This window comes from Centrocercus urophasianus, unplaced genomic scaffold, assembly GCF_019232065.1.
Source record: "Centrocercus urophasianus isolate 14NV4802_14NV808 unplaced genomic scaffold, USGS_Curo_1.0 seq_19, whole genome shotgun sequence".
Lineage (NCBI taxonomy): Eukaryota > Metazoa > Chordata > Aves > Galliformes > Phasianidae > Centrocercus > Centrocercus urophasianus.
The window spans coordinates 1,929,182-1,939,665 of NW_024884744.1; positions in this window are offsets into that span (position 1 = coordinate 1,929,182).

The window sequence follows — 10,484 nt, forward strand, 5'->3', positions numbered from 1 at the left end:
GGGGGGGCAGAATATTGGATGTACCACTCAGAATACAGTGGATGATGCAAGGGCTATTTTATCACGTTTGATCATATTCAGGAAAGCAAGTGAGAGCTGCAGGGCTTCCCATCGGCAGATAGCCCTGACTGCATGCATATCCGATGTACATTATTGGAATTAGGGACCGTTTTATGTCCGGAGGGACCCTTGAAGGCCTCAGTGCCACTGCCCACAAAGCACGGCGTCACCCAGCAGCGCCCCGAGCCCGGCACGTGGCAGCGCAGCTCTCAGCTCCCACGCCTCTCGCGCGGCCCCCACCTCTCGCACTGCTTGCAGAAGCTGACGCTGAGCTGTTTGGGGATGCCTTCCGTGATGTCCACGCGTGCCCGCAGGCATCCCACGCACATGTTGGCCGGGTTGGGCGGGATGGGCACGCCGCAGTGGCAGCAGAGGCTGTAGGACAGAGAGCAGAACAGAGTCAACGACAGCAGCCCCCGTCGGGGTCATCCCGAGCCCGGCTTCTCCACTCACATGCTGCCCTGCGTGGGAGCCGCGGGAGCCGCCAGGTATTCCATGGGCAGCGGGGAACGCGGCGGCCGGCAGCGGGAACACGCGGCCTGGGAACGGCACGGAGCGGGGAGGGAGGCAGTGCCGGGTTCCGGGCGGGAGAGGAAGGGGAGGAGAGCGGGAGGGATGGCGGCAGTGCCGCCGCCAGATGGCGCTGTGGAGCCGCCGCCGTGCGTGTGTGTGAATGAGTTCAGTTCAAGGAAACGCATGGCGGCGTCGTGGAGCGGCGGAGGGAGCTGAGGGGGTCTCCCCCCCCCAAAACAAAACAAAACAAAACAAAACAAAAATTAACTTGTTTCCGTGAAAGAAGTGTTTAAATTGCTGTTACGTACACTCAGAAAGATCCAGCGTCAGGATGTGATGTGGTTTCTCCTGGCGAAACTCCCCACTCAAAGTTTTCCTTCCAACTTTTTGTCTTCTGCTGGTTTGTGTCGGTGTCACAGTTTTTATCGTTTGTAATAGGATTAGTTGAAAAAGTAATTTTTTTTTAATTCGCACACTGTGGTGTGAATTTGTGTCGCCGGGAGCTACAATCAGCCTGCCCGAGGATCACAGAATCATAGAATTGCTCAGGTTGGAAAAGACCTTGAAGGTCATCAAGTCCAGCCACAACCATGCAACCCTAACGACCCTCTGCTAAGTCATGTCCCTGAGCACCACATCCAAACGGTTGTTAAGTACATCCAGGGGTGGTGACTCAACCACCTCCCTGGGCAGCCCATTGCAGTGCTTAATAACCCTTTCTGTAAAGAAGTTTGTCCTGATATCCAACCTAAACTCACCCTGGATCACAGCAGCAGTGATTTGGTTTGAAGTCCTTATCAAACAAGGAGGACTCGGTATGGAATGTTTGTCTTATCTTCGACGCATGGTTTACAATAACCAACCATTCCCATCAAATAAGAGCTCCTCACTGAATTGTCAAGACATTTAAAGTATGTATGGTTTCAAGTCAGCGTTGGTTTTCTTTAGGTTAGATATTAGGAAGAAGTTTTTCACCCAGAGGGTGGTGAGGCACTGTTACAGGTTGCCCAAGGAGGCTGTGGATGCCCCATCCCTGCAGGCATTCAAGGCCAGGCTGGATGTGGCTCTGGGCAGCCTGGGCTGCTGGTTGGTGACCTGCACACAGCAGGGGGCTGGAACTGGATGAGCACTGTGGTCCTTTTCAACACAGGCCATTCCATGATTCTATGATTCCTGCAATTCATTTTTATGCAGCAGAAAAAAAAAGAGCAGAATTGCATCAACACATTGCACGTGGTCTGCTTAACTTGATGGTATCCTGACAGGAAGAGTTGCTTTGGGGACTGAAAATCACAGGCTGTCACACTGCCTGACTTGGTTGGTTGTTTTTTTTTTCCATTTTGGCACATCCTCCTTTACTGGGCTAGCTGAGTTCTCGCAATGACACCAGTTTTGCTCCTCTGAGCTTCTTTGCAGTTTTCACAGCTCCATTTAATTTCCCTTTTCACCCAGGAGCTACAGGAGTTATGGAAATGTGCAGGCACTGCCGTGAATTTCGAGAAGGCTCTGTGCATTCTGGCAGCTTGGGTGATAAAACTGTCAGCTCTCCCCTCCCAGCTATTCCAGTAGTAATGATTGAGAGTGGAATGGGTGAGGGTGAAAAACGGTGCTTCTCCTTCTGTGACTGCTGCTGTCTGAAGCTGACGTGGCGTTGCAGCACATGGCGTGTTGTTAATTACTCCACAGGGCTCCTGCAGGCCTGAAGCATGGCAAGGAGTGTACGTAGGTTTTTGTTGCACCTTTTTTTCTTTGCATCTGTGTCTGCATGGAGCTCCGCTTGCTCAGATGGGGAGATCACAGCTGGCTGCTCCTCAGGTCACAATTAGGCGCAGGAATGTTTCACAGGGAATTACTTAAGCCACTAATGCATCTTGAAAGTTCTGTCCTCATCATGGCACAGAAGGAACACAATAAAAAGTCATTATTTCCTATGGTGAGTGTTCTCGTGGCCTCAGTCAGTCCTTGGGAGGTGTATGAGTGCCACTGCTTTGCAGTGTCCCAGACCTGCAAGTTTCTGTCCCCTTGCATCCCATCTCTGTGCACATCTCTTCTGAAACATTCTCCAAAGGCTGAGGCTACAGTGGAACATAGAGTGAAATTTTAAATATCTCAGTTTCTTCTAATTTGCTGTAGAATCCAAAAGCAATTAAAATATGCATAAAAAGCCAGTAGAAATCTAAGTAGAAAAGAGCCAGGAGTTGTTGCTAGTCAGGCGCTGTCTGGTGAATGTAGGCATCTGCTGGAATTGTACCCTGCTGGAAAGCACATTCAGTTTGCAATCATTTCGTATCCTTCCTTCTGCTGTTCTTCAGCGAGAACAAAATATTTATGCCAGATGAAAGTTTTCTGCTGTTTCCATCATAATCCTTAGGGTCTCTTTATGTAATGTTACCTAAGCACGCTACTTCGGCCTACGCTGTGTTATGCTTTGTTTGTGCTCATTAGGTGATGCAAATATTGAACCAGCATGCACACTGACAGCTGAATTATATGGACTATGCAAATCAAGATGTGTTTATCCTACCGTGTGCAATAGAGTTTGTATCTGACCTTTGAAAGTACTGCTCAGTCTCTGAGCTACTGAACTCAGCCGAAGTCACAGCTTGGAAAGGATCTGCGTGCTGTGTGGGGGGAGAAATCACATCATTTATAAACACTTTGAATGCAGGTTTGCTCATGTTCTTACAGGCAGATGACTGGCCCCTTGAGTCAGTAGCTGTTTGCTTGAATGTGCCCAAAGCCAGAGCAGTGCTGGTGGAGTTGCGCCAGCCACAACAGCTGGCTGCAGAGCCTTCATTTGCAATAGGAACTTCAATAAGTGGAAGAAGCAGAGATGAGAAATTCATGCGAAAGGTGATCCTGTGGTAAATTTAACAGACCGCCTGAGGTCACTATTCCCTCATATAAACTGGATCGAGGGAAGGAGCCCATGAAGCTCCCAGAGAAGCCTCTGGGGCTCCTTGCAGAGCTGCTCTGACCTCCCAGCAGAAAGCAGCATGTGCTGGATGAGTTGGCCTGCTCTGGCCCACTCTTTTCATTGAACAGGTTAACTTACATGTGAAGAACCTGCGAGCAAAAGCAAACATGCTGTTTTTAAACAAGTTTGGTTTTAATATTTGCTGTGAAATAAATTTGGGATACAGAGCAGCATGTGCAGCTTCTAGGATGCTTGGTGCTAGCAAGTGAGCAATAAAAATGCAGTGATGTAACTAGAAATATAGTGAAAATATACATGGATACACAGGTAAGGCTGTGCAATAGGAACTATGGACAAATTTAATTTTTGTTAGGACTGTGATGATAATAACTCTGTTTTTTAGCTATCAAAGTTCTAAACAAGCATGCATTCCTAACAATTTCACTCATTTTCCTATTGCTTCAAGTGACAATTGGGAGGATTGAAGTAGTTTCGATTCAGAGAGCTGACCAATAACAAAAGCTTATTCAGTGCTCAGAGTGAGGAAATGAAAGTGGGGCTGTGGCCAAGGGAGCAGCTGAGGATGCAGGGCATCTGAGAGCTGGAGGAGGCCTTCTTCTATGGCAGCAGTCTGTGCTTTGCCTGTGTGCAGGTTGATATATCCTTTCAGCTTCTGCATTTAGTATCTTCTCCCCCAAAGTGCAGCAGTATTTCCTGTGTGCTGGGCTGCAGGGCATCCTCGCTTCCTCTGCATGGATTGCTGCTGTTCCTGGCCGTTTTCTTATCTCCTGCAGGCTGTTCCTCCTGTGCAGCCCTGTTTCTGCCTCTACAGTAGAGGATTCATCTGCTTATGGCCTGTTTGTTGCAGCTGGGAAGTTGCAGACTAATACTTTCAGCAATGCAGTGCCTGCAAGACTGTGTTTGGGAAGAGGTGCTGCTCAGCTTGTCTTCTGTGGCCTCGAGGGCTGCTGTGGCTGGGAGGAATAACATCACCTAATTCCTGAGACATGGCAGTTCCAAGCACTGCTTTCTGGGATATAATCTGCACTGAATGTACTGGGATAGTGCTCCAATTATTTTCCACTTTTTGCCTATTTCTTCAATTCCTTCTAAGGAACCCAATTAGCGATCCAATTTACAGTGTGAGCCACAAACATGATTAGTGCTGAACTTCAGAGGCAAGAACAAAGAGATCTGAGACAAAACTGCTTTAAAATAGCTTTGCAGCAGGAATCTGCATATTGTGTCACCCCACCTGCAGCTGATCATTAGATAAAACCTGTGCCTTACATCATCAAGCTTTAATGAGCTTGGTTGCAACGCAGGTATCTGCGGTTCAGTTTCCTTTAATTAAGTAATGCATTATGTGGAATTTGCACGTAAGGTTTATCTGATCCAGAATGGTTTGGAAGTGAGGATGTCCTTCTTGAATAATGTTGAAGAGAGCAGCAGGTCGATCTCAGGCTGTGCAAAGGGTGCCACAGCACCAAGGGTCAGTTCTTGTCTTTTGTCAGCAGAGGGAGGTAATTCTCAGTCTTGCTGGACGTCAAAGCAGTGTGGATGCTCCCGAGGTGCCAGCTGTGTGCTAAACCCTGTCCTGCTACTGCCCAGCAGTCTTATGCTGGAAAACATCCTCAGCCTCTACAGTGTTTTATGAATGTACTATATTGTCAAAGAGACACTTTTTACTGATTAATTCCCCCTTGTTTTGTAATACTTGGCACTACTGCTGAGGTTGTGGAGACTGCTTTTCAGGAGCACAGTCCTGTGGGGTTAGCATACAAGAACCTGTGCAGGGTGCTTCCGATTGCCATTGCTCTATCCAACTTACCCACCTCTCACTGTCATCTTCCTCTTTTAGTGTGAAAGACTGTGACTGTTCTCATCACTCAGTCCAGCCTTGTTTACCAGGGCTGAGGTACAGCCATGGTAAAGATTTAATTCTAAGCAAAAGTACAGTCAGGAACCAGGAAGTCTAGCTTTACTACTGGACTGCTTGTTACTTGTAACAGGATGCACTAGACCTGAACCTCAGAAATATTTGTTGTAAAAGGGTAAATATTTGTTCATCGGGTCATAAAAAGAGTCTTAGAGACTATTGTACAGTAGCTGTTTGCTTTCCATCCGCCTTTTGTAATCTTCCATCTTCATCTATAACCATCTACAGGCATCAGTGGGCTAAAGGAGACCTGGTGAAAGGTGTGCTGTGCTCGGAGGCTTGGAGCTGCCAGGAGAGGAGTCTGGGCAGTGAGAACACTGGGCACTGCCATTGGTAAAAGCATGTCTTGCTGTAGAACTTACATTGTCAGATGTTAGCACTTTGAGTTCTCCTTGGTGAGAACATAAAGGGGGTGATGTACAGGTAAAATGGATTGCACATCATGCCTGTTAAAAACCTGGGCATAAAAACTGTGGATGGTGTTGATGTGTCCCAGGCTTTCCTCAGTCTCGCTGCCTGGAGACAGAACCAAGCAGAGAAAAACTCAGAACAGAGTTTGGTCAGCTTGCTCTAGAAACAAGCTGGTATCCTCTGTCTTTGGTTGGGATGTGTGGGTGGAAACAGCAGGAGAATGAGTGTTGGAGGCCCAGTAGTGGTTGGAAGAACCAAAGATTGATGGCTCATAGGGGAGGAGGAGCAGAAAGGAAAGGAGATGCTATTGGTTAAAACAAAAGGTAAAACAAACAGAAACAGTGATCCCACCAAATGGAAGGAAGACATGGAAGAGGAGGATGGAGTGCTCTGCCCTCTCAGGTCTCTGCCAGAGCACTAGAGCATTTTAGCAATAAGCATCACACCAGCTTAATCTAAGATGTTACCAAAGTAGCAGATTTGACAAATGTAAAGTCATGGCAGTTAGACCTTTCTTCTTTTTTTTTCCCCCTTTTTTCTTGTGCCAGGCTTCAATGATGGCGTATGCATTTTATAATTATTCATCAAGATAAATTCTCAGGAAGAGGTGTTGCAATTTTAGTGGGTTGAATATTTCTTTCCACCTCTCCTGTCATGCTGGCACAAGCACGACAGGGAGATCTGACACATCCTTATTAAAAGGTGTCTGTGCAGGTATTGCTTTGCTATAAAATTGCAAAACTGAAACTTATGGTGTGTGGACTTACGGTGTGATGGACTTCTGATGTAAGGGCACAGGCTGTAGACTGCTCTTTGTGAGTGGAAACTTCCACAGCTGCTACCAATGTATGCAGCTCATGATTTATTTAAGAGCACATGCATTTATATAAAAAAGCAGCCTCAGTGATGCTAGTTTTGATTAAATATTTCTTGTGAAATACAGGCCAAATACCCTGGGCTGTTGCTAAAAGATGCCTGCTTCAGTGCCCTAGTCCTCTTCTTTTGTATTGATGTTTGGATTAAGTGGATTTTACATGATGCAGTAATTCAGGATAGAGAGCTGATGTTGCCCTGAACTCTGAAAGTGTTTCAGTGCCACCAGAATATATCTGTATGAAGCATCTGGATACTGAGATGCCTGGACTGGTGGATTACAAATTAACTGTGCCTGTCCAGATGTGAATACTGTAATGTAGGGAGCCTTTGGATTCCTTGGTGTGTCCCCACACTGCAATGCTGACAGCTGAACAATGCTGACTGTAGGTACGTGCACCACAGCAGTGGGCTAACGCTGTTTGATTTCACCAAGCTGTGCCTTTTGTTCTGCAGGGAGATGCAATACTAGAAAGGGAAGTCAAAGGCATTCATGTGTGATTTGGAGGGGTTTTCTTGGGGTGTGAGGTTTTCTTGGGGTGGAGTAAAATACCCACAGTGAACGTCATGTGCTGCCTCCAGGCAAGGCACCAGGATGAGTGGAGTTGGATGCATCTGCTCACCTTGCACCATCATTTTTCCAGCTGTGGCTTCATAAATCACTCAATAGTTGCACTGGTGGCAAATAATTAATGTCTGTGGGCTACCAGGCTTCTCCTGTTGCGCAGCACAGCTGTGGGGAATGTGAAGAACTGATAGACGCTCTTTGTGCTGCCAGGCTGTGGGTGAGGCCGTGCACTGTGCCTTGTCACCCCATATTTAATTGCGTTGCTGCAATGCTGTCACAGCCCTCTTCTGACGTTGTTAGGAGGGCTCAATCCAGACTTTGGACTCATTTGTCCTGCATCAGATATTCCTTGATGCGCATTTACCAGCAACTCCTCTTCCTGTTCTTATTTTTTAACATCTGAAGCTGATCAAGATTCACGGCGTGTTAACTCATCCTCGAGTATGACCTTGAAATAATGAGATGTTTCTGATCTGCTCCATGATTATGAAGCGAAGATAGGAGCTGTCAGAAGAAGTAACTGAAACATCACTCCAGCTGACATATGTCTGTTCCTGACACCGTCTGCCTTTCCTCTCTTTTCCCTCCTTGTTCAGTCACTGTGAGAAGGCAAACTCTGAATTTTCTCATGGATTTGCCAGATTTACCCTATTCTCCATCTCATGGATATTTCTGCTTTCTGCTCTGCCCTCATTCTTGGCTTATCTCTCCTGCCTGGCTGAGTACCAGCAGCAGCCTGCGTCTGATTCCACAATTCTTATGCAAAGGGCGCACACGCATCTTTTAAATATCACTTTTAAACCAAGACTAATGGCTCCTGATAACCGGGGGAGGATAGCTAAGCTTATCCCACGTGAAATGATTTCTATAGCCTGCTTCTAGCTCAGAGCTTCTTATCCCCACCTCAGGAGGCCTCAGTAATCCCAGTAACAGCTCAGGGACACGCTGGGCTCTCTGTGTTGGAACACCAGCATCAGCGTGATTTATCAGCTGTCAGCTGGTGATGTAGCAACTGCTGCAAGGACCTCTGAAATATGGGTGGAGCAGACACCGACGATGACAAAAGTGTCAGAGTTAATTCTAACCTCTGCCTGTGAATCATAGTGTTGGAGCTGGGGTGTTCCCAGGAAAGCTGCAGAGAGAGATTTTCCTAATGTGGGATGTTTGAGTGCACTGGTGGAGTGTTGCTTTACTCTGAGCAACAAATGATCATGTTTTGAACCAGGCTGTCTTCATTTAGCACAGGCCAAGTTTTCCTCGCTGCATGCAGGGGAGGATAGTGAAGGAGCTGCTTTGGTTCCTTTGCTGCTGCTTGTGCAGGAAAACACCACGAGCAGCTGCCTGCAAGCTAGTGGACACCAAGTAATTCAAGTGGCAGAAGAGATGATTGGTTTGTCTTCTTTTAATTGTGATACTGTGTCCTCTTTGTCTGATGATCCATCCCGTCTCACGGACCATTTCCTCTTTCTGAGAAGAATGAGGAGCCCACCTGCTTTGGTGCAGTACTGGGAGCTGATGTGTCCCTCTGTCCTGCAGGCCTGCTACCACCTGCCCTTGTCCCTTAGGAGAGCTTAGTGGTGACCACAAAGGAGAGGAGTGGCTCAATTTGTCATATTTTATCACCAAACTCTGCTGCTGTCAATACCCCGGTGCACAGCACACAGCACCCAGATAAGTAAGTTACCTTATCTTTGCTAGGAGGATATCTGGAGTTACCAAACACAGGATTGTAGGCTCCATGCAGGACATGTTTTGTGGTGGGATAAGAGCAGTGACTTACTGATTCAGCTGGGGTTGGGTATTTTGGGAGCAAATAACGAAGATGACTTGGGTAGGAGCTGATACACGTGAGGACAGCACTGCTTTTGATACAGCATTGGACATAATCCTTCTCCATGGATGTGTGCAAGTCCTCAGCAGTTCAGTAATATTTAATTAGAAAATTACCCTTTTCTGCTCCAGTTTTCACCAGCTCAGCCTGGCTCGCTGCCCCTTGTCCACATCTCTGCCCTGGGGTGCAGAAGTCCATTGGTGACGATCAGCCCAATGTTGGCAACCATTTTCCGCGGCTATGTGCGTGTAAGTGGGCTCTCAGGGTCTGCTGATTTCTCCCCAGGTGCTTAGAGAAGCACTGCTTAAAAAGGTTTTTCCTAGCTGCTGAGTAATTAGGGAAATGAAACTCTTGAAATGGAGCATTGCCTGGGTAAGTGGTGCAGGGAGGCAGACGTGGGATGCTGTATCTGGGGTCCTCCTGTGACTGTGCACAGCACGCGGGGTTCTGAGAGCAGCATCTGGGCAACGTCTGCCTCCTGCAGTGCAGTGCAGCAGAGCTTCCAACTGCAGAGATGAGATGATTTCCCTTTACGAGTCAAAGAACAGCTGTGACGAAGCTTACAAAAAAATTTACTTGCACATCCCTACGATTTCAGAATTTCAGAAAGATGGAGTCTAATTTTTTAGGGGATATCCTGTAGCTAAAATCAGACGCCCAGATGAAGACGTGTCATCTTTGGGGCTAGAAGACGCTGCCCTATTTCAAGCTCTGTATTTTAAGTCACGTGATAGAAGAAATACAACAAATAGTGTAGCAATAACCCTGCTGGACCTGTGCAGGTAATGAGATCTCATTAGAGATCTCATGAGATCCCAGCTAAGGACAGTCCAGGGAGACTTTCTTTAGCAGCCTTCAGCAAAGGCTGCCTGGGAGGTCGTTGGGAATGCTTTTGGAGGTTCCTTATCTGGACACGTGCACATTGGTCACCCTCTGCAATGGATTTGGGAGGTGAGCCATGAAATTGCCCAGGAAACCTTTAGGCAGGATAAATGCATGCTTTGATGAAATGAAATTAAGAAAATGAATTTTAAACAAGGGAGGTATAGTGCTTGACCGCTGAGCCCCAAAATGTCCCGGTGCTTAATTTAATGATGCATTTGTACTTTCAGGGTGAATGCAGCTGAAATGGGTTTTTGTTTCAGCCTTTGTTTGTTTAATTGGTTCTGTCTACTCTTAATGTTTTGCCTTTTTTGGTGTAAAGGCTTCCAGCTGCTGTGGTCAGTTTGACCTGCAACTAGCATAGGGCAATAATGGAACAATTAGCTACGGGGAAAATGGAGAAATAACGAAGCAGGAGAAAAGAGCCTCGCCAAGGTGTTTTATATAGAGCCTGTCACTGCACTTTTCCCAATGGAGTTGTGCCTGGTCC